Here is a 25,056-nt window from a genome sequence, read left to right as displayed (position 1 = left end):
CGTGCCATAGTAGAGGCGCACATGTGTCATAGTAGAGGCACGCACATAGCATGTACATGTATGTACATCGGCGAGGGTGCAAGAAAGAAAATACGGCCACGTATGTACATACGGGAAGGGTCTCGAACGCCTACTCGGGCATACGTACATGGCTGGGTCGGAAAGGAGACACAGCATCGTCATCGTGTTCATGGGGAGGCAACGAAATGCGTCGTGTTCATGGGGAGGCAACGGAATGCGTCGTGTTCATCGGGAGGCAACGGAACGCGTGGGAGCCAACCGGCTTGGACGGAACAGGCGATGGAAGCGAGGCCTGGCATACCACAGAACAGAGGAAATGGCCTTGTGTTCGACCGGCCACGTTCGGAATGGGGACCTGTTGATCGGGAGGGGTGTGGCATACCGCAAAACGGAGGAAACAGACCTCCTACAGTCGAAACGGGGGTCCTGTTGATCGGGAGGGGTGTGGTGTATCGCAAAACGGACGAAACGGACCTCCTACGGTCAAAACGGGGGTCCTGTTGATCGGGAGGGGTGTGGCGTACCGCAAAACGGAGGAAACAGACTTGTGTTGGAGCACTACGGTCGAAATGGGGGGAGGGGTGTGGCGTACCGCAAAACGGGAGTCCACGGGATACTGTTCATCTCCACCGTCGACCTCCTCCATCCCCCACGGGCTACTGTCGACCTCCTCCAGCCTCCACGGGCTCCTGTTCATCCAGCCTCCACCGCGCGCTACTCCACCGGCTACTGTTCAACCACCCCTCCACCACCTACTATTCATCCAGCCCTCCACCGTCTACTGTTCATCTAGCCCTCCACACCACGGGGTCCTATTCAACCACCCCTCCACGGCCACCCCTCCACCGTCTACTGTTCATCCAGCCCTCCACACCACGGGGACCTGTTCATCCACTGGCAACGCCACCCCTTACTATTCATCCAAACCCACCCGCAACACTCACTGTTCATCCAATCGATCGGCTTCAGTTAGCAACAGTAGCGAAGGAATCGCTCCATCGGGTTCAGTTAACAGCCATCGATCGATCGCTCGAGTTCAGTAACGCGTAGCCTGTAGTGCAATCGCTCGAGTTTAGTTAGAGCCCAACGCCTTGCTCGGGTTCAGTTAGAGCCAACGCCTCGCACCTGTACACCTCCCACCGTAACCGGCAACTCCCCGAAATTTTCCTCCCCCTTGCTTCTACCACGGTTTTTCCCGTCATGGACGACCCAAAGAATGTCATGCAGCTGCGTCTCCAGCCCGCCTAGGATGAAAAGCCCATTTTCTGTCATGATTTTTTGTCATAGAAGTAGGAGCCCACCACATCTATGATACCGGGTTTTGTCACAATTATCGTCATAGAAGTGTCATATGTATGACAGGAAAAAAATTGTACGGCCCAAAATGTCACCGATGTGTCTTTTTTTTGTAGTGAAGAAACTGCATGAGAATAGTAGTTCCTCGATGAAGATGCTGCAGGCCCTCTTCATGGAACAGAAGGAGGAGTTGGCCAAGCTCTGCATCAAGCACCCGGCTGCTGTCAAGGTATGTAATGCAGTCGTGGAACAGATGATGAAGGCTCGTGTCGAGAAATCCCACGTCATGGACAGAATGAAGAAGATGGCGGAGGAGAGGCGCAAGGAGATGGAGGTCGTGGAGGCGATGAAGAAGCAGTTACGACTCCGAGGTCATTTGGGGTGATAATCTTCCTTCTTCTTTTGCTCTTGTGTTTCTTCTTTTGCTTCGGGTGTTTCGCCGCACGTGTCATGTTCTCTGCGAGGCATGAATAGAACAATGCTAACAATTAGATGACTAGCAAATTAGTAGCATAATTGGTTTGCTACCAACATTTGGCATTGCCAATATTTGGCAAGCCAACATTTGGCAAAATCAGAAGTTGCCAACATTTGGCAACTTTTTGTGAGAACTTTTGGCAACGATGAAATGAAATTGGCAAGCAACCAATCTCTAGCCAATATTTGGCAGTTGCCAAAATTTGGCATGCCAACTTTTGGCATCAAACCAATTATGCCATAGATCATTTTTATCGCCATATCGCACTGGGCTGCCGTGTTTCGTGCTCCTCCGTCGTAGTACTACTCCAGTGGAAAATTTGAATATACCGCACGGTTCTTTGCTCCTCCTCAGGTTGTAGGCACATTTATACGAGCAGTCAAATCACAAGGCCCCACCTTCCAGCAGTAATGAGCCGTCAAATCAGGAAGGCCCTCGCCTCTCGTGAAAACAACCAAGATAGACTGCCCCACCCTCTAGCCTTTTAAAAAATGTATACTTTTGTATTGTAGTAGTATCGATGGATTGCGCCATGGAGAAAAAAACTAACATGATGAAATTAAAGAAAAAAGGTGGTACATATAAAGAGCGCTTGTCGCCAAATTATGCATATAGTACTATTAAAGAAATAAAGAAATTAGCATACCTATTTAATTCTTGGGTTTTTATTATTTATGCCACTAGTTGTGTATCACTACTCAGTTTTGCCATTAGAAGTTACAACTACTCAAAAATGCCATCGATCTATGAGACGCCTGCTCAAAATGCAACTAGAGATCTCAAAAATGCCATCGTTAAGTTAGATGTGTGCTCAAAAATGCCATTAGACATTGTTATTTTCATGTCACACACGTTGACCATGTTACATGACAAAAATAAGCCGATTCTCACAATGATAAGTGTGGCCCCGCTTGTCAGGAGTAACCAAGCGAATAATTTTACAAGAAAATAAGAACGCTGTTGGGATCAAGTAGGCCCCACACTTTATTTTATAGTAATGAGATAGAGGGAGAGCTGGCATGTTGGTCCATCGGTATTTATGTCGTTATAACATGGCTAAAGAGATTTGAGTCACAATAATGGTGTCCAGCACAACACACCCCTCAAATAAATCTAAGCACCCTGGAATTCTTTGACAAAACTAAGCACCATGAAATTCTTTGACAACTAAAATGCTGGCTATATAATGTTGGCCATATATATTGTACGTATATAATATGAAGAAACAAGTGGTAGTACTATACCAACTAAAAGATGAAAGGTAATAAATACTAGTATGTACGTACTGAAGAGTTAAAGTAATGAGAAGAAACATAACATAGTTCTGTTGGGGGCTCAGCACAACACACCCCTCAAATTAAACTAAGCACACCTGAAATTAAACTATGCAACTAATCCGGTAGACACTGCATTAGAACCACCATGAGCAATGACACTGCAACCTTACTCGGAGCCCTCGTCCATGTCCTGGACTTCGTCCTTGTCCCTCTTCCTCTTGGGCGATACTTCTTTGCGAGGTCGAAGGGGTCGCCTACAACGAGGCCTATCCGACCCAGGACTCTTTTGTCGTTCGTAAAGTCTACATTAATGAATTTGACTAGGCCGCTCTTGAGGAAGTTTTTAAATTCCTCGCACTCAACGTCGGCATGGCATATGTGGTAGACCAAGCATAAGTCATGCACGCAAACCTGGATCATGGCAGGCTTCTTCTTCTCTTCCTACTTTAGATCCTTCTCTTGTCCCAGGACTATGGTGTACTCAACATCTAGCCTAGCGACCCACCCATCATTTGAATTTTCGAACATGCATCTGAAGTGAGCAAGGCATCCTTTCACCGTCACAGAAGAACGGATGTAGATGACGTCAAACTCATCGCCGGTGATGGTTCTAACCTTGTACTCACCGCCAATCATGGAGATTTGGGACGCCATGGATTAGGGAGGAGGGTTAGTATTAGTGGAACTGCCGTAATGTGAAAGGACGGGACGACTAGGAGCGAACTATCGTAATGTTAAAGGACGTCCGGGGACGAGTAGGAGCGAACTGCCAGCGGTTTTTCGATTGAAAAAATGCTGAGTGGGGCGTGCGAACGGCAGGGTAGTGGCTTGCCTGGTGGATAAATGGATTCATGCATAGTATTATGGGGTCCCAATTAGATGTCATGTCTACTCGACGCCCAATTAAATGGCTTTTGATGTCATGTCAAGCGTCGAGAAAATTACAGGTTATACGAAGCTTTCCATTCTCCCATAATACGGCCTTCCGAGAGACCTTGGATCTGAGATCGAACGGTTGCATGGCGTGATTCTAGATCTATGGGTGAATATCCTATCCTGGAGGGCTATTCTGCAAAATTTCAGCAACTTAGCATGCGACCATTCGATCTCAGATCCAAGGGCTGCCAGCAGCCCGTATCATGGTCGCGCCTACCACGACCATCGCCTCGCTCGCGCGGCCGTGCCCTTGGAGATTTAACATGGTGATTTAGGCTATCTGATGTTGGCATGTCATACATAGTCATCACTTAGTCACTCATACTACAACAAGGTTAGCTATAAGGTTGGCTATAAGAGTATTTTTTTACTTCTCCCTATCTCTTTCTTCATAGTATTTATTGCATTTGCCAAGGAGTGACCTCTTCCAATGAAATGGTGCTTAGATGTGGTGCTAAGGGCATTAAATGGCTTAGCAATCAAGTCCCCAATGCATAGGTGCTTAGTTTTTTGTTGCTAAGTTTGCTTCATTTAATTAGCTATAGACTCAAAATTGTCTTTTCACCTAGGTACACGCACTTAGCACCGTTTCTTCCTTGGGTCACCAAACTACTCTCTCTCTTGTTAATTAACTTGCCACATCAGACTTTATGCCTATGTAGCAAGCTTTGCACCTGTCGGAGCAAGTAAGTACAATAGTGGGCTATAAGCCCGCTTTACATGGCATTTTTTCATATGTGAAGGAAAGAGGCAAGGAAAAAGTGGAAGAGTGGGCTCTCATGCAAGAGCCAGCCTCTACGGGTGTGTTTGGTAGGGTGTATGAAGGGTGCATGAGCCCAAGAGTTCCCTTCTCGACCCACTTTTGGGTGTTTGGTAGAGTGTATGGAGGGTGCAGTGCATGAGTCCACACTAGCTTAGCACAAATACACTAGAAGCATGCATGAAGAGGGGTGTTGAGTTGAGCATGCATGAACAGGGAACAACTATGCTGAGACAAAAACGCAACCAAACAAACCCTACATGGTGGAGCATTGGGAGAGGCACCTGCCTGGAGGTGGTCAGGAGTCGGGGGAACACGATGGTCGTAGCGCCGCAGTTAAAATGATAATGGAATGTCAAATCACGAGGCCCCACCTGTCCAGCAGTAACTCGCTGTCAAATCACACAACCCTACGTTTGCAGCAACCTACTCCCTCATCTTCTCGCGTCTTTGTAGAACCGACTAGGCGGAACTGCCCCACCTACCGCGCAGGAAAATCCCCACCCTCGACTTTTAAATAGTACAATATACTAATTTTGCATCCATAGATTGCGCCATGGAGCAAAGCCTCAAGAAAATGGCGATACACATGTACGGAGTATACAACACGCTCGTCGCATTCACGTCGCACCCCACACGGTCAGTCAGTCTGGCACGCTGCTCTCCGAATGGAACGCGCGTCATATTGCGTTTACACACACATGTGGGACCGCAATTGAGAACCGATCATAGGCACACTCCCCGGCCCCGCAAGTCGGGTGAGTTAATAAAAGAGAGAGACGAGCAATAGTACTAGAGAAGTGTTGTACGTACGTTGGTGCCTGGACGATCCCTGTAAGACACCGAAGATCAGTTCGTCCATCCATGTGACCATACTCCATCACACATGCCTGGATTGGCTATCGTCTACATATCGTGCAGGCTGTGTTGTATAGGGCTGTAGTTATGGTGAGAAATCTAAAAAAGGTTTATTGTCATCTCGCAAAATTAGTTGTCATGTGCTTCGGATCACTACGAGGGTTAAACAACGACAACTGAGTTGGGCGAGTCATTGGGGGCACATGCACGAAGACTACTCGGTTGCCATCTAGGTCAAGCCGGCTATGTTAATTAGGACATCTATCGACGGACCCCTTTTCTATGAGTTTATCTTTAATTTGAGCTTTGATCCTAGTCTAGTTTGTCCATCGGGATTTGTATCCTTTGGGAAGTGAGGTTATGATTTCTTGTCATGTGGCATTTTTTCGTGTTATATGTTATAATCCGGTGCTTCAGATAAAAATGATGACAACTGCGCCTCCAGGGCATGTGCATGAAGACTTCTCGACTGTCATTGACAAGATCAAGCTGGCTTCAGTAGACAAAAGAAAACTAGCACTCCACTATATAAGCAGGAGCTTCCGCGCTTGCTTGCTAGTGTTTCTCTCTTCACACTGTGTCGTCCTCTCCAGGTCTAAACACGACAGCAGTGGCCACACTCTCTCTCTCTGCTCATCGCTGGTCACAGATCCAGCCGGATCCTCTCCGCCGGTGGAGCTGAGAAGGTGCAACGTTCATGCGGTCGTCCTCGGGAATGGCTCTTACCCACTGCCAGCGTGTCTCGATCAGCGTGCCTTGCCGTTCTCTTCCAAGCACCGCTGGCGAGGGAGGGCCTCCGACCCCTTCTTCCTCGCTGTCTTAGTGTGGGAAGATCCGGCCTCCCGCCGCCCACCTAGCGACATCCTGGTGACCCTCAGGTATAACTTCCTTCGAAACTGGCCTTGCTCTACTTCCCGAGCTCCCGACGTCGCTGCATTTGTTTCTTTTACTATTTCTCAGGCCCCTTCGTAGATAGGATAGATCAGCTATTCGAAAAACACCTAAATTTTTACTGTTAAGAGGTAAAACTAGTTCATGCACTCAAATCTAGTACTACTTGGTTCAAACAAGGAAGAAAGGGGGTGGGGTGGGGGAAGATTTGTTACCTGAATCTAGGAGTTGGTCGAAAGAGGAAAAAATGGGGGTAAAAAGTAGCAAAGACTGGATATCCAACTGGTCCCTAGGTCTAATAGGGAAATAAAGGGAAACGCAATACAAACTCAATATAAACCCGATCTATTGGTTGAAAAAGGAAAGAAAGTGAGGACCGGGGGACAAGTCAATAGAGTAAGTCCAGCACTAGATTTGCTAGCCTCACACAGTATAAGGTGGCTATACCGAACAAAAATGGGACCAACCCAGATATCCTGTTCTGATGTTTGTTGCCCCGAGCCACTCTTATGTAATGCCACTGGTAAAATGTAGCAGTCGCACTGTTAAAAGTAAGGACATGTTAGACCAATGTTGTTTTCAATGTAATGACTCTAGTAATATGAATCAATGGCACTTTTTTTCATGTCCTGCTAAATTTTACATTAAGATAAGTTGCTTCTTTTCGTTACAAATGCAACTGTCCTAGTCCGCCTACTCTCCCGTGCCCAAATACCGACTCTGTAGCAGCTGTTAATGTAATGTTGCTGGTAAAATGAAGCAATGGCACCATTAAAGTAATGTCGTATTTAATGGTTGTCATAGTTAATCCTAATGCCCACACTAATATCTAGCAATGCTGCTGCTTTAGAAATTGCTATTGTCCTTGTAGGATTGCATTCAAATAAGGAACATGCTTCTTTTCATTTGATGCATGTTTCATCACTTGTTAGTCACCCTCCTTTCCACCATTTTTGTGCAAACAGAGATATACATTTCACGCTCCATCTTAGTTGAACTGCACAAATGATATCCAAATTATAGTTGAACATTCCAGGAGCTTGACAACCAACCTTGATGTTTCTCAATTTTAATGCAACTAATGAAGAAGAAGCTCTATGGGTTTCATTTTCTGATGGAAATGGAACCGGGGCTGGAGCCCTTTTCTTAAAAAAAAATTAAGAAGAAGCTGCTAGCTCATGGGACATTGCTTCATTTTAGGTGAACTACACCAAAAGGTCCCATGAATTGAATCGTCCATGTTGGTGACTGGTGTCATCCTTTCTACGATGGCGTTGACTGCAGATATGGTTCCCATCACGAGGTATGTTCCTTTTTGGTCTGACCGTTTGCCAAAGATCCTGCATGTTAATCCTGCTCTTGTGCTACTGTTTTGGCACTACCATGATAAAGCAGTAATGTTATTATTTTGCACCTTAATATAGTGGCACTATTAATTTGAGGCAATGTTTTGGCACCGCTAGTGCCACTGTTTTTTTATATATCGAAGAGGGGGTTCCCTCCGATATCATTAAAGAAATCCAACCATAGAGAACCATTATCCGACAACATCTCAGTGTAAACGGGCAGTTATGCAACTACTACTAGAACGGACTGAGTACTAGCAGGAGACAAGTTCGCCACATAAGCTAGGCAGGTAGGGGCGACGCAGCACCAGCTTGACCCTAGTGTCACTGATAAAATGAAGTAATAATACAGTTAATATAGAGCGATTGTCCTCTCTATCATTTTATTTCCAATGTAGATAAAGAAAGTGCTTCTCTTTATTAATATATGTTTCATCAACTAGTCCCATTGTTAATGTTTAAGCGTTTCTGCAAACTGGGGTGCTTAATTTTAGTTGATCTGCACAAAAATAGAGATTTGAATGTCTCAAGGCCCCTCCTTGTACTACTCCTGTACACTGATGTTCATCACTAGCAGAAGGTGTATTTGGGAGATTTGGGACTTTTTCCAGTATGAGGCGTCGTAGGGCCCATCTCGCCCTCGCAGCATGGCATACTATGATACTATCACAATACTTTATTCTATTTATTTTGTGTGTTTCATCAACTAGTGCCACTATAATGTAATCACGCTTTTCATTATCTGTGTAGACAGGGTTATTCAGCTGCATTTTGGTGGAACTACACAAATGTACGTATGGAACCGGCATACATGCAGAGTGCGAGGTGTGCCAAGTAACAATTACCAACACCAACCATGCTCCATGCACGCATTGGCATCCACCACCACCAGTGGGATGTGTGGAGCTCTCTATGGATGGATCTTTCTCGGCAGCAAATCCTCTAACCAAATACTAGTAGCTTATATTGGCAGTTTTCTAGGGAGTACTCTTTTCTGAAAGAAGCACCAATCTTTTTTTCTTTATTTGTACACAGTGTCACAACTTTGACCCAAAGGTTAAGAGCTATTTTAGGGTGATTGGAGTAGTACTCGGAGACTGAATGTAAGCATGATTTTCATTAGCTGTCACACTAATTGTAAGCATGAGCAGGTGGAAGATTAGGTTAGTGTGAGGCTTACCTTAAACCCTACCACCGCGTTGAAATGAAGTGAGGATCGAGGGAACCATGGAGAACGTCGGGGAAGCAACGTCGTGCCATCCGGCCTCCTCTTGCGGTGGGAGAACAAATACTCTTGTGGCTCCGGCTGGCTCTGCACCCTCATGAACGGCACACCATACTCGATCAATTCATTATCCTCTGGGTGGTCAACCTTCAACCTGTACACCCACCACCTCCGCCTGACTGTCGCCTCGGGCGAATCTGTCTGCTCCATCGCCCAGAGGAGATACTCGATGAACTCGAAGGACTGCGGCGTGACTACCGCCGAGGAGTACATGTACATCGTCGTCTTCTCCCTCTTTTGCATACATTGCCACATGGCCCTCACCGTCCTCGAAATCTTCCACTCATTGTCAAACCAAGTAAGGATCTCCTTCAACCTGGCTAACTTTGCTCGGTCACCGCCGGCGATCTGCCTGATTCACTGCTGCATCCTCTCCATAGATGTCCTTTTGAGTGGTCCGGTGCTAGCTTTGGAAGATGGGAAGAGAGAAAATGGTCTTGCAATAGAGAAGAGGGAGAGGCTAGACAGTGGTTTTGGAATGGAGATGATGGAGAGGAGAGGAGGTGGTTTTGCAATGGAGAAGAGGGAGAGGCGAGACAGTGGTTCTGGAATGGAGATGATGGAGAGCAGAGGAGGTGGTTTTGCAATGGAGAAGAGGGAGAGGAGCGTGCGGCAGCGATTTAGGATTGGGCGAGAGGGCCGGCGCACTGTGACTGGATCAAAATCAAAATCAATTTACCCTTCAATTAAGAAAGTGACCCCACATTAACTAGTCTCCCTTTTATTCTGGGTCATATTTGACCATGATTTTTGCAAATAAAATATATGTTATATGTCGCAAAAATAATATAATTTGAAAGTACATTCAGATACGAACCAAACGATACAATTTTTGGTGACATGCATTCACATTTTCCTTGTCAAATACAGTACGTGGTCAAACTTTGACCCAAAATACGCAAAACAAAAAAAATACTTCCAAGACCAGTGTCGCGCTTCCGCTCTTCTCCTCTTAAACCATCGCCGCTCCTCTCCTGTTCCAATCTAAATCCAGCGCCGCTCCTGTCCTCTTACATTTCAAAACCACCGCCCCTCCTCTCCTGTTCCAATCCAAAACCAGCATCACTCCTCTCCCGTTCTAATCCAAAACCAGTGCTGCTCCTCTCCTTTTCCATTCAAAAACCGCTGCCGACGAGTGAAGGTGCTGTGGAGAAGTAGATCGATGGAGGGGTACAACTGATACGTGAGGATCGCAGATGGCGACCCTGTGAAGCTAGCTAGGAAGTTGGAGATACAGTGTTGGTTTGACAACAAGGACCAACTAGCGGTGACGGTGACATCCATGGCCAAATATATACAACAGAGGGAAAAGGCGGCGATACTCCCGGAGGGAGTCGCGCGGGAGTACATAGAGCTGCTCCTCTGGGCCATGGAGCAAACAGATTCACCGAATCTGATCGTGAGGGAGCGGCGGTGGGAGTATCGATCCCAGATGGAGCATCCACCGGAGATTGAAGGATTGAGCATCTACAGGGTGCCGTTTGTGAGGGTGTCGTGCTAGAGCGAGCCGATGGAGTCTTCGTCGACCGAACCCAACTGCAAGAGGAGAAAAGCAGTTGGCAGGGCGGCACTTTCACGCCATCCTCTCCCTGGTCATTCACATCGTCTCACGGGGCGGCTGTCTGTCACCGAGGAATAGGAGGGGACTGCCCCCCATCCCAATAGTCGAGCCGGTTGTGAATTGTCAGGAGGAGCTTTGGCTTGTCAATATTTGCAAGTTGTGAATTGTGTTTTGTGTTGTGTATTTTGAGAGTACTTTCAAATATGAATGTCTTTTGAATTTCAGATTTGCAGTATTGAGCATATGAAGTATTTTATGAATTCTAGAGATCTATTTTTAGCACTTAAAAAGATGTAGTTTCATAGGAGTATAAAAGTGCAGACAATGTTATTCCCAGAGAAGAAACTGCAAGTTTCAGTTTCAGATAAGAAACTGCAAGTTCAGTTTCAGATAAGAAACTGCAACTTTCAGAGGCAGAGCACTTGTATTAACACGGACTTTTCAAACAGGGTTAACATCATGTTGGAAGTTTTATTCATGGTCGAAAATGGAACTACCAGCCAGTTAACATCATGCTGATCAACATTCATGCATAGCACATCTTCATATAATGCACAGTCAAAAAGATATGCTATTTTCAAAATGCCCACACAATGTCGAGTGTGCGAAAAACAGAGAAAACAAGGGATGAAGTTTTGGCAAGTGTTGGATGTGGTGTGCGTAGATGACAATGGGGACCCACATTTCAATAAAGGCAGACCCAAAAAATTTGGAGATATTTTCCCTGCACATGGGGACCCACATGTCGGGTAGTGTCACTTGGCCACTTGGCTAGTTCAGTAGTTTTTTTACTAATAAGGCACTTCCTCAGGTGGTCGGATCTCATCTTGTGCCTTTGTACGCTCGCTGCGATGCTGCTATCTGCCGTTGTGAACATGCTCAACAAACGAGAGGAATCTGGAGACGACTGTACGTGGAGAGGCGGACAATCGGGGTCCACCAGGTCTATGGTCGTACGCAAGCAAGTGCCTCATCGAAAAAATACTTCCTCCTAATGCTATACTGACGTTGGGGCCCACGGGTTTGTGAACATAGTTACATTTTTTTAGGTGCTTCAACATAGTTACTATAGGAGATAAATTCACAACGAAGCCGGGGAGCTGGCAGGTATCATTTATTATCACTGGGCAGCAAGTAGCAGCTGGGTTTTGGGTTGCCCCGTCTAGGCTTTCTTTTTTAACATGCGCAGTCCATGACATGCTGGTTTGTATTTTCTTGAGGGCCGTCATGTATCGATCGGACTATGGACCTCCCATCCGAGGTTTTGTTTTTCCTGAAATTTCGGCAGCCCAATTTATGTATTTTTTTAAAGAAAACGCAGAGGTCTGTTTTATTTTTCTATGTAAGAATAGGAAAGCCTAGTCCAACTTATGTTTCCCTTCTAACTATATTATATATATTTAAATTATTTCATATGTTATTATATATTATTGTTATTGTCATCATATATTTAACACATACTTACATATGTAAGAAAACAATATCCCACATCTTATTAACTTATAAAAATAATTCCTTAATAATATAATCCTGGATTTTTTTGGCAACAAAAATCCTCGTGATTGTGTACAAAAGATTGGTAAGATTTAAGGACCAATGTAAGAATAAATCACTTATTATTTAAATATATTTATAACAAAATGCTTAGGCCCTGTTTATTTTTTGATAAAATTGCTGGCCCAACGCAACATTATAATTAGAATCAGCCCAGCAAAATCGTGTATTTTGAGAAAGTGCAAATGGCCTGTAATTTTTTAGGAAAAAAATAAATGGGCCGCATGGACGCTACATTATTTGTTCACCCAGCCCAGCTAATGGACTGTAATTCAAAAAAAAGGTCAAATTGACTGTAAATTCTACCCCGCAAAAAAGACTGTAAATTCTGAAAAAATGGGTTGAATACATGCCACATTCTTGGAGGCTGAAATGTGGGCCAATAGGTCAAAGCCAACGCAAGTCGTTGTCAACTTAGTCAACAAATGATTCTGACATCATTAGCCATTGGATTTACATCCAACGACCAGCATCCATCTTCAATCTCTCGTCTTCTTCCTCCACCGCCGCCGGGACCACCTGCTCCCGCCTCCTGTTGCTAGCAGCTCTGCTTAGCACGCTTCGCTGTGAAGCGCTACTCCACCGTTAGCCAGGCCATCCCTCCACCCCTCCACACCTCCTGTTCTTCTCCACCGACTGTCGAACCACACCGCACCAGAACCAGTTAACTCTCGTACACCTCTCCGTCTGCGATTCTACTCCTGCATCTTCCCATCTCCGGCTCGTTGCTGTGCGGGGCCTCACCATCGTCCACCACCTTGGATGCGCTCGGCGCGGAGTGGTCAACATGGTCAACGAATGACACCATCGGAAGTAGACTGTGCGTGGAGAGGCTGACAGCTGGGTCCACGGCCGCACGCAAGGAAATGACTTCTTATTACGCGTGAAGTAATGATTCCTCCACCTGATAGCTGGACCCAACCGGAAGGGCCTCTGTATTTTGTGAAAAATGTTCCCCCCGCTGACAGGTCGGACCCACCAGCTATATCTTCGCACGCAAGGAAGTGCCTCCTTATTACGCACAAAAAACTGAATACCCCCAGCTAGCTGGGACCCACCATAGTAGGAGGCCGACTTCTGGGCCAACTAAGTTGACGGGGACGGAGGGCTTTGTAAACTTTGTCAATATGAACGATTCTATCGCTAGTGACCGTACGATGTCCATCCAACGGCCGTAGTGCTTCTTCAACCTCTGGTGTTCTTTCTCCAGCCGCCCAAACTAGCGCCTGTCGTGTCGCGTGCTCCTACCTCTCGTGGCTGGTTGTGATTCTGCGGAGGCCTCACCGCCCCCTACTACTCCCACACTGGCCAGGCCATCCCTCTACTCACCCACACCCCCTGTTATTCTGCGGCGACGACAGCCTCACACCGCAACCGAACCATTGAACCCTCATACTCCTCTACGCGTGGGCATCCGCTATCGCGTCTTCCCCGGCTCCGCAGCGTCCCCTTTCTAGGCCTCGCTGTCGTCCACCACCCTAGTGCTCTCGGCACGGCGTGGTCAATGTAGTCAAGGAACAACTTCCATCGGAAGAGTATTGTATGTTGATAGGCTGACAGCTGGGTCCACGGTAGCCGCAAGGAATTGGATACTTATTACGTGCAAAATAATTATTCCTCCACTTGACAACAGGGAGCCACCAGACGGGCCACTGTATTTTGTGAAAAAGATGTTTCCCCCCGGACTGCTGGGACCCACCAGCTACATCTTCGCATGCAAGGAAATGCGTGCATATTATGGGCAAAAAAAATGATTCGCCCCCTGACTGCTAGGACCCACCAGCAACATCTTCGCACGCAAGGAAGTGCCTGACAGTCGAGACCCACCTGGTCGAAGCGTACATAGTGTTGTCATTCTGGTCGCGAACGTGTACGTACATACTGTTCGATGTAGAGGCACACACATGTCGTAGTAGAGGTGCACACATAACATGTACACATACGTACAACGGCCAGTGTGCAAGAAAGAAAATACGTCCACGTACGTGCATACGGGCGGGGTCTCGAACGCCTACTCGCGCATACGTACGGCCAGGGCTCATGTACATGGCTGGGTCAGAACGGAGAAACAACGTCGTCATCGTGTTCATGTGGAGCCAACCGGCTGGGTCGGAATGGAATGCATCGCCTTGTTCATCGGGAGGTCTTGGACGGAACAACCGATGGAAACGAGGCCTGGCGTACTGCACAACGGAGGAAACGGCCTTGTGTTTGACCGACCAAGGTTGAAACGGGATCTTGTTCATCGGGAGGGGTCTGGCGTACCACAAAACGGAGGAAACGGACTTCTATTGGACCTTCTACGGTCGAAACGGGGTCTTGTTGATCGGGAGGGGTGTGGCGTACCACAAAACAGAGGAAACGGACTTGTGTTGGAGCGCTATGGTCGAAACGGGAGTCATGTTCATTGGGAGGGGTGTGGCGTACCGCAAAACGGGACTCCACGAGATACTGTTCGTCTCCACCGTCGACCTCCTCCAGCCTCCACGGGGTACTGTTCATCCACCATCGACCTCCTCCAGCCTCCACCTATGACTGTTCATTGACGGGCTCCTGTTCATCCAGCGTCCACCATGCGCTACTCCATCGGCTACTGTTCAACCAGCCCTCTCTAGGGGCTCCTGTTCAACCACCCCTCCACGGGCTACTGTTCATCCATCCCTCCACCACTACTGTTCAACCAGCCCTCCCCGGGGTCATCCTGTTCATCCAGCCCTCCACGGGGTCCTGTTCATCCAGCCCCAACTGGCTCGATCGATCGGGGTCCTGTTCATCCAGAGGCAACACCACGGGGTCCTGTTCATCCACCCCCACCAGGAACTGGTCATCCAAACCCCCAACAACGCTCACTGTTCATCCAACCCCCCCAGCAATGCTAACTGTTCATCCAGAAGCAGCATCGATCGGCTTAAGTTAGCATCAGTAGCGAAGGAATCGCTCGATCGCTCGAGTTCAGTAATGCATAGCCTGCAGTGCAATCCCTGGGGTTCAGTTAGGCGAACGCCTTGCTCGGGTTCAGTTAGAGCCAAATGCCTCGCATCCACGCGCATACGTGTACGAGAGAAACGCTCATCGCTCGGTCCCCGACCATCCACCGTAACCGGGAACTCACCAGAATTTTCCTCGCCCTTGCTTCTACCATGGGTTTTCCATCATGGATGGCCCAAAGAATGTCATGCAGCTGCGTCTCCGGCCCGCCCAGGACAAAAAGCCCATTTTCTGTCATGGTTTTTTTTATAGAGGTAGGAGCTCACCACATCTATGATGATACCGGGTTTTGTCACAATTATCGTCATAGAAGTGTTATAAGTATGATAGAAAAAATTCGTTTGGCCCAAAATGTCACGGATGTGTCTTTTTTTGTAGTGCTTGCTAGCCGGACAACCTCTCTATGGACTAAGGCTGGGTCAAGCACTTAGCCGCTGTGGGAGGACAAGTACTTCGGCCTTTTAGGACGTAGCAAGGTAAGTGAGAAGCCGGTCGGCCGGCTGCTCAGCAGCCAGTCGGCAAGGCAGGAAGCCGGCTTATGTTATGTAAGTGCGTCGGTTCTTAGCCATTATTCATGTGGGCACCATTTCCTGCCTTTGACTCTTACGAGCCGGACGGCCACTCTGCGATGTTTGGCTTGCGGCAAGAGAGGGCTTAGATGTCGGCACATTACTTGTCCGACTGCAGGTAGCACTTAACATAATACAAGGCGGCAAGCCCACGGGCCGGCTGATCGAACCCGGTGCAAGGCAAAAAAATGTAGTAACACATTCATAGGCATAAAACTTATCATATAGATAAAAAGGGTAGTCCCCGAGTGCTCCTCGGGGGACCCGATGTCTTGTACTTAATACAAAAGATAGCGTCGTACATACTGCATCAACTCTAAAATCTTCGAAGGAAATTTGCAATCCATGGGCTCTGATTCCTTGCCGGAGTCATCCCTCTTGCGTGCGCTGGGTTTCTGCGATAAGGTAGTAGGAGTCATTGCCGAAGGCCTTGCTGATGACAAAGGGGCCTTCCCAAGGGGCCGAGAGCTTGTGATGGCTGGCTATTTGCTGGATCAGCCGGAGCACAAGGTCACCCTCTTGGAAGGATCTTGGCTTGACCTTCCGACTGTGGTAGCGGCGCAGACTCTGCTGGTAGATGGCGGACCGGCAGAGTGCCAACAGCTGGCCCTCTTCTAGTAGATCGACGCCGTCTTCTCGTGCTTCCTTCGCCTCCGCTTTCGTGTACATGGTGACGCGAGGTGATTCAAACTCGATGTCAGTTGCGATGACGGCCTCGGCACCATACACAAGGAAGAAGGGAGAGAAAATGGTTGACTTGTTCGGAGTGGTGCGCAAGCTCCAGATGAAGGCCGGAAGCTCGTTGATCCAGCAGTCGGTCGAGCGCTCCAATGGCTCGACCAGTCAGGGCTTGATGCCGGAGAGGATGAGGCCGTTTGCTCGCTCGACTTGGCCGTTTGACTGCGGATGGGCAACGGATGCTAGGTCTAGTCGGATGCCCTGCATCGCGCTGAAATCGGCCAATGCTCCTTTGGTGAAATTTGTGCCATTGTCAGTGATGATGCTATGTGGTATGCCATACCGGACGGTGATATCTGTGATGAAGATCACGGTAGTCGGCCCGTTCAACTTCTTGATTGGTTTTACTTCAGTCCACTTGGTGAACTTGTCGACGGTGTTGAGCCGATGAGTCATGCCGCCGCATGCCGTTTTGAATGGTCCCACCATGTCCGGTCCCCAGATGACAAAGGGCCAGGTGAGGGGGATGGTGTTGAGTGCTGAAGCAGGCAGGTGTTGCTTGGAACTGAATACTTAGCACCCCTTGCAGTGCTTGACGTAATCTTTGGCGTCTTCCAAAGCAGTCGGCCAGAAGAAACCGTGGTTGAAAGCTTTGGCAACAAGTGATCTTGAGGCCGCGTGGTGGACGCATTCACCTTGGTGGATATCTTTAAGGATCGACATGCCTTTCTCTGGCTCCACGCAACGCTAGAAGACTCCAGTCACGCTGCGCATGACGAGCTCTCTGTTTACTGTCGTGTAAGATCCTGCCCGGTGCTGAACTTGTCGGGCCAAGATCTCATCAGCCGGAAGCTCCCTGTTCACTAGAAAGTTGAGGATGGGCTGCACCCATGATGGAGCTGCGACTTCTTCTATTGTCGGCACGACCACAGCAACTACGACGGTTGGGCAAGGAGGTGGTGGGTTGGAGTCGGCCACCGCCTGTTGTGTCGATGAAGTCCCCGGGCCGACTGCTGCAGTCCCCGGGCCGGGTTCAGAAGTCCCTGGGCCGGGTGTGGCTGCCGCAGTCCCTGAGCCGCCTGCCGAAGTCCCCGAGCCGGCTGTTGAGGTCCCCAAGTCGGATCCGACTACTTCGGGGTCGGCTGACACGAAGATGGAACCTAATTCTGGCGAAGGCTTGATAGACAGCTTGAGGAGGCGCTGAAGGGAGACGCCGGCTGGTATGGCTTGCTGGGTGGAGCCGATTCATGCTAGGGCATCTTCTTGGTCGTTGTCGGCCCGTGGCACATGAAGGAACTCACACCCTTCGAAATATCCGCTGAGTTGCTGGATGAGGAAGCAGTAGCTTGCCATGTTTGCATCTTTGGCGTCCCAGTCGCCAGACTACTGTTGGACCACCAAATCTGAGTCGCCATAACACAGGATCTGGCTGATGCCGAGTTCTTTGGCCAGCCGGAGCCCGTGTACGAGCGCCTCATACTCGGCCACATTGTTAGAGGCGCCGAAGTGGATTTGCAATGTGTATCTGAGTCTGTCGCCATTGGGAGAGGTGAGGACAATGCCGGCTGCCAAACCGGTGCACATCTTAGAGCCATCAAAGTGCATCCTCCAATGGGTGGAGTCCGGCGCTGGCGGCAGGTATTGGGTCTCGACCCAGTGGACGAGGAAGTCGGCCAATACTTGGGACTTGATGGCAGTGCGAGGTTGGTAGAAGATGGTGTATGGAGCCAGCTCGATGGACCACTTGGCCACCCGGCCTAAAGCATCTTAGCTACCCATGATCTCGGCCAGCGGGGCAGTGCAAACAACCGTGATAGTGTGGTCTTGAAAGTATGGCTTAAGCTTCTTGGCAGCAAAGTAGACACCGTAGCACATCTTCTGGTAGTGGAGGTAGTTCTGCTTTGAGGCCGACAATACTTCGGTCAAATAATACACAGGCCTCTGGACCGGCTGTGCCTTGCCGTCTTTTGGGCGCTGAACCACGATGACTGCGCTGACCACCCGGCAGGTTACGTCAATGTAAAGGAGCATGGGCTCTTTGTTAGTTGGAGCCGCCAGGACAGGCGGCATGGTCAACATCTTATTCAGCTGGTGAAATGCTTCGTCCGCCTAGTCATTCCACTCGAAGTAAGTGGTTTTCTTCATGAGCTGGTACAGGGGAAGAGCCTTCTCTCCCAGCCGACTGATGAAGCAGCTAAGGGAATCCAGGCACCCGGTGAACTTCTGGACGTCTCGCAGCCGGGTGGGAATATCTATCCTCTCGATGGCCTTGATCTTCACAGGGTTGCACTCAATGCCGCGTTCAGAGACCAGGAAGCCAAGGAGCTGGCCGGCTGGTACCCGGAAGACGCATTTCTCGGGGTTGAGCTTGATCTAAAAGCGGCACAGATTGTCAAATGTTTCCTTGAGGTACTCCAGTAGAGTGCCGCGCTTCTTCGTCTTCACCACAATATCGTCTACATAGATGTGGGCATTTCTGTCGAGCTGTTTGAGGAGGCACTTCTGCATGTAGTGCTGAAAAGTGGCACCGGCATTTCTCAAGCCGAATGTCAAGGTCAGGTAGCAGAAGGCTCCGAATGGTGTGATGAAGGCGGTCGACCGGGTCCAACTTAATCAGATGATACCCTGAGTAGGCATCCAAGAAACTCAACAGGTTACATCCATCTTTGGAGTCTATAACTTGGTCAATCCGAGGCAAAGCAAATGGATCTTTGGGGCAGGCTTTGTTGAGGCTAGTGTAATCAATGCACATGCGCCACTTGTTGTTCTTCTTCAGTACAAGGACTTGGTTAGCTAGCCACTCTAGAAAGAATACTTCCATAATGAAGCCGGCTGCTAGAAATCGGGCTATCTCTTCACCAACAATTCTTTTCTTCTCCTCCGACTGTCGGCGGAGGGGTTGCTTGACTGGTTTTGCATCTGCTCTGACATGTAGGTTGTGCTCGGCGAAATCCATTGGAACACATGGCCTGTCCTTGGGGGACCATGCGAAGATACCCCGATTCTCATAGAGGAAATCGACGATCTCGCTTTTCTATTTGCTGTCAAGGTTGGTTCCTACAAGAGCGAACCTCTCCGGGTGGTCCGGATCCAAGGGTATCTTCTTGGTTTCCTTGGCCAGCTGGAAGGATCCCTGGGTCTCCGACTCCATGGGCTCTGGCGACAGGTCCGGCTGCTTGCCAACCATGGCCACAACCCGGTCAAGGAGCTTCCTCTCTGTAGTAATCATAAGGGACTCGGCCAGCTGGCTGCTCACTGCGATACAGGCGGACGACTTCTTGTAGTCTTCGACTACGGTGATGATGCCCTTGGTACTTTGCATCTTCATCTTGAGGTAGGCGTAGTGGGGCACAACTATGAACTTGGCCAGAGCAGGTCGGCCAAGTAATGTATCACTACTAGGGAAAAGCCTATACACAGAATATTAGCAGCAACGCGGCTCAAAAAGGAGCGCTGCTGCTAACTAGTAGTAGCGCGTGTGATGGAAACGCGCTGCTGATAAGGATTTAGCAGTAGCGCGCTCGGCGCAAAACGCGCTGCTACAAATATTGCCCGGTGGTGTTCACCTAACTCTATTTAGCAGTAGCGTGGTCTCGGGAACCGCGCTACTGGTAAGGCTGTAGTAGTAGCGCGCTTTTTCTGAGATCGCTGCTGCTAAATTTCAAATTGCCACACTTTTTATCCCAGTTAGAGTAGCGCCATATCCCGAAGAGCGCTGCTGCTAATTACTTAGCAGCAGCGCGTTTTAGATCCCGCGCTACTGCTAACCCGCACCAACCCACCAACTTTCCCCACCCGTCCCTCCCGTCCTCCTCCTCTCTTTCCCTTCCCCCGACCTCCCCCTCCCCCTCCTCTCTTCCCTTCCCCCTACCTCCACCACATGCTCCCACTCTCACTCTTCTTCTTCCTCAATACTTCTCCCCCATTACTCTCTCCCTTCTATCCACCTTTCTCTCTCTTCATTACTCCTACCTAACTACACCACCTCCATTAATGCATCTCCTTTCTCTTTTTCCTTCCCACTCCACTAGTTGAAGTAGTCTCCTCCCAAATTAGGTAGCTAGGTAGATATAGGATTTAGTTAAGTGACCTATTTGCCCCCTAGCTAACTAGATCTATATTTGTCAAGAAGAGCTTTGTGCACTTTTGATCTCCCTACAACATCATCTCCACCGTGTGCTTGATCTCGATCGAGATAGAGGTGATGAAAATTTCATGCTCTTGCAAAATGGAAATATGTTTATGTGTGTGTGATATGTTTGTCGAAATTGTGTGTGTGGCATGAGTTGACGCTGCCAAATTGTGCTTTTGAGTTGCCTATGTTTTGCCGAAATGTCGATTTATTTCCGTTTCGCCGAATTCCGGGCAAACTCTAGATCCATACATGTCCTATTTTTAGGGAAGGTCATGCCAATTTTTTTTATGACTTTGATGCATGCATGCATTTTTATAATCAATTTGTTTATTATTACCGTGCAGAGTTGATGATGGTCAGTGGAACGATGGTGGACAGGTGGTTGCGGTCGGCAGTGCAGGACATGAAAGAAAATAACCGGACAGAGGTTTTATGTCCGTGTTGAAAATGCAAAGGAATAGTTTGGCTCGACCCCCATGACGATGGTCGTGTCGAAGCGCACCTGCTCATGACTGGTTTCATGGATGGCTATACTCGGTGGATAATTGAAGATGAGGATGACGATGTTGAGGATGCCGACGGGGCAGGCAATGATGACATGGGGCAAGACAAAGAGATGATTGATAATGGCGGCGGGGAAGAGGCCGGACATGGCAGCAGAGAAGGGGCCGGACATGGCAGCGGAGAAGGGCCCGGACATGGCGGAGGAGAAGGGGTCGGACATGGCGGCGGAGAGAACGACATGGACTCCAAGCAGCAGAGTGCGTCGGTACTAAGTTCAATTGTGCGGGACCCTCATGTTAAAGCATTGCTTCGCAAGGAGACGAGTACTGAGAGAGCTGCTTCTAGAGAGGAGGCTAAGCTGGAGCAACTGGTGGTAGACTCGAACACTCCATTGTATGATGGTCGCAATCCTGAGGTGACCCGCTTGAGTTTCACGCTCCAACTCCTGAAGACGAAGGCTGAAAACAAAATGGACCGACACTAGCCTCGATGAGCATCTCAAGTACCTAAAGGATGTTCTTCCCACGGGTAAACTATGTCCTACTAGTGTTGATGAGGCCAAGAAGATTGCATAATTTATCGGAAGGAGCACGCGGAAAAAACAAGCTGTCCGGTGTGCAATGCTTCTTGATACAAGAAGGCCGGGAAGAAATGTCCCCAGAAAGTTGTATGGTACTTACCGATCACTCCCCGTCTCCAGAGGTATTTTGTAGATCCCAAGGAAGCTAAGCTAATGCGCTGGCACGCGGAGAGGAAGAAGCCCGATGATGGAGATGATCCGAAGCTGAGACACGTGAATGATGGAAGCCAGTGGAGAGCGTTGAACAACTTCTATCGGTATGTTGAATGTGACGCAAGGAACGTCGTGCTCGGCGCGTGTACCGATGGCATGAATCCATTTGGCAACCAGAACACCAACTATAGCACATGGCCCGTGTTTGTATGGATGCACAACCTCCCCCCTGGTTGTGCATGAAATCGAAGTACATTCACATGAGCATGCTTATTCAAGGGCCGAAACAACCAGGAAATAATATGAATTTGTATCTGGGGCTACTTCAAGAGGAGTTAGACACGTTATGGAAAACACCGGCCAAGACATGGGACGCCACCAAAGGTGAGTATTTCAACATGAGAGCCGTGCTGATCACAACAGTGCAGGACTATCTCAGTTACGGATATGTGGCAGGCCAGGTGTGCCATGGATATTGCGGATGCACGCGGTGCATGGATGATACAATGTCTCAGCAGCTAACGTCAAGGAAAGATGGCGGGTCTGGGAAAATCGTGTACATGGGGCATCGAAGATGGCTTGAACAAGACGACCCGTGGAGAAACCGTGGAGATCTATTCAATGGTCACGCTGAGCATCGAGGACCTCCACATAAGCGGAGCGGTGCCGAAATCGATGAGCTGTTGAAAAACTAGAAGGAGTGCCCTGCGCCGGGAAAGACGATGAGAAAGGCGCCGGAGCCGCTGCTGAAGGTATGGAAGACGAGGTCTGTGTTCTGGGACTTGGAGTACTGGCACAAACTCGATACACCTCATTGCCTTGATCAAATGCATATATGTAAGAATGTCCTTGAGAGGTTGCTCGCAACACTGATGAACATGCCGGATAAGACCAAGGATGGGCCGAAGGCAAGAAAAGACTTGCAAGATTTGAAAATCAGGGAAGATCTGCACATGCCGCCCCGTAAAATGTCAGACGAGACAGAGATGGAGACAGAGGCATGGGAGAAGAAGGGTAAGAAAATAAAGAAAGTGGATTATTGCCCCCCTTCTTGCTTCACCTTAAGTCAGGCTGAGATCAATGCCTTCTTTAAGTGCCTTACCTGAGTCAAAGTTAGTTCCGGTTACTGTGGCAAGATAAGCAGATATCTAGACACGGACAAGAAAATGTTCAGCGGGATGAAGTCTCATGACTGTCATGTGATGATGACGCAGATACTACCTGTTGCCCTTAGAGGGATAATGGACAAGCACGTCCGTGACATGCTTATTGGTCTCTGCAACTTTTTCGGCGTCATCTCTCTAAAGTCAATCAGTGTGAAGCAGCTCCAAAGGCTACAGGAAGAGATCGTTGTGATACTGAATGAGCTTGAGATGTACTTCCCGCCTGTGTTCTTCGACGTGATGGTGCATCTGTGTGTCCATATTGTGTATGACATAATAGACCTGGGGCCGTCATTCCTGCACAACATGATGTCGTTTGAGAGGATGAATGGGATCATCAAAGGATTCATTCGTAACATGTCCCGTCTAGATGGAAGCATCGTCCAGCGCTATTTTGCACAAGAGTGCATCTCTTTCTGTGAGAATTTTCTATATGGCGCAGACCAGACGCCTGGTGTTAGTGTTGGTTTGCCCGTTAACAAGCACGACGGGAGGCTCGAAGGAGATGGTCACTGCAACGGTCGCAGGGAACTGCACGTGGCATACTCAGATCGATGCAGCGACTTTGGCAGAGCAAACTTGGTAGTGCTACAACACCTAGATGAGGTAGATCCTTTCGTGGCACTGCACAAAGAAATTATCGCAAAGAAGTATCGTGACCGGGGGGTATGCAGGACGAACGCCGAAGTTACTAGAGAGCACAACTCCACTTTCCTGCATTGGTTCAAAGAGCATATTATTGCTAATCTCCCGGAGGAGGGCTCTAAGGACGGATTGCTCATATACGCCTTAGCACATGGCCCCTCGCCCAACCTCGTAACCTATCAGGCATATGATATCAACGGATACACGTTCTACACGGAGGCCAAAGATATGGACAGTGATGATCAGAGCTCAGGGGTGACGATGGAATGCATGACCGGCAGCGACAACTGCGCAACTGAACGATTTTATGGAAGGGTCGAGGAGATCTGGGAGCTTGACTACTCTGGACTGCACAACACGACGATATTCCGTGTCAGATGGGCTAAGAATGTCGAAAGATAAAGCCGGATGTTCACTACCATGACTATTCCCGATGCCAAGAGCGCTACCGTGAACACTATCGCAAAAAACGAGCCATAGGTACACGCTAAGCATGTGACACAATGCTTCTTCATAACTGACCCGCGTAATCCCGGCCGTGTTTTCGTGGGGAGAGGCAAAAGGAACATCATTGGAATGGATGGAGTCGCCAACGAGGAAGACTATGATAAGTACGGCAACCCAATGAGGGAAGATGACGATGATGATGAAGTATACATCAAAAGAAGAATCAATACTACATTACCTAAGAAAATTCGTACTCCATGGAGAAGGCAAAGTCACAATGAGGGGCTCAATTATTCTTCGACGAACAAGAAGGGAAAGAAGCTGACTCAAAAACGAAAACGTCAGCACTGAGGAAACGTATATGTTATCGGTACAATGATGTGTAATATATATATATATATATATATATATATATATATATGTTACTATTTTGTATACACACTTAGCCATTATTATGCATGGGTCCAATGATGTGTAATATATATGTTCCTATTTTGCATACATATTTAACCATCAAATGATGCAATATATATCGCCCTCCCTTTGTTCATTGCCCTCGAGAAATAAAAGTGGGATAAAATAAAGGAAAAGAAAAAGGAAAACTGGCAGTAGCGACGGTAGTAGCAGCGCATTTTGCATAAACCGCTGCAGCTACTGAATTTAGTAGTAGCGCATTTTTCCTAAACCGCTATAGCGACTGATGTTAGTTGCAGCGCGTTTTGACATAATGCGCTACTGCTACGTCCACTTAACCAAAAATTCTCACTCACCCTGCTTCATACCGCCTTTTCCCCCCAAATCCCCACTCTCTCTCCCCTGTCACACCGCCTCGCCCTACCCGGCCCCGGCGCTCGCCCCCGACTCCGCCGACGCCGGCGCTAGCCCCCGACCCTGGCGCTCGCCCCCGACCCGGCCCTCGACCACGACCCCG

Source organism: Triticum dicoccoides, chromosome 5B, assembly GCF_002162155.2.
Source record: "Triticum dicoccoides isolate Atlit2015 ecotype Zavitan chromosome 5B, WEW_v2.0, whole genome shotgun sequence".
In the NCBI taxonomy this organism is placed as follows: Eukaryota; Viridiplantae; Streptophyta; class Magnoliopsida; order Poales; family Poaceae; genus Triticum; species Triticum dicoccoides.
Note: the sequence above shows the minus strand (reverse complement) of the source record.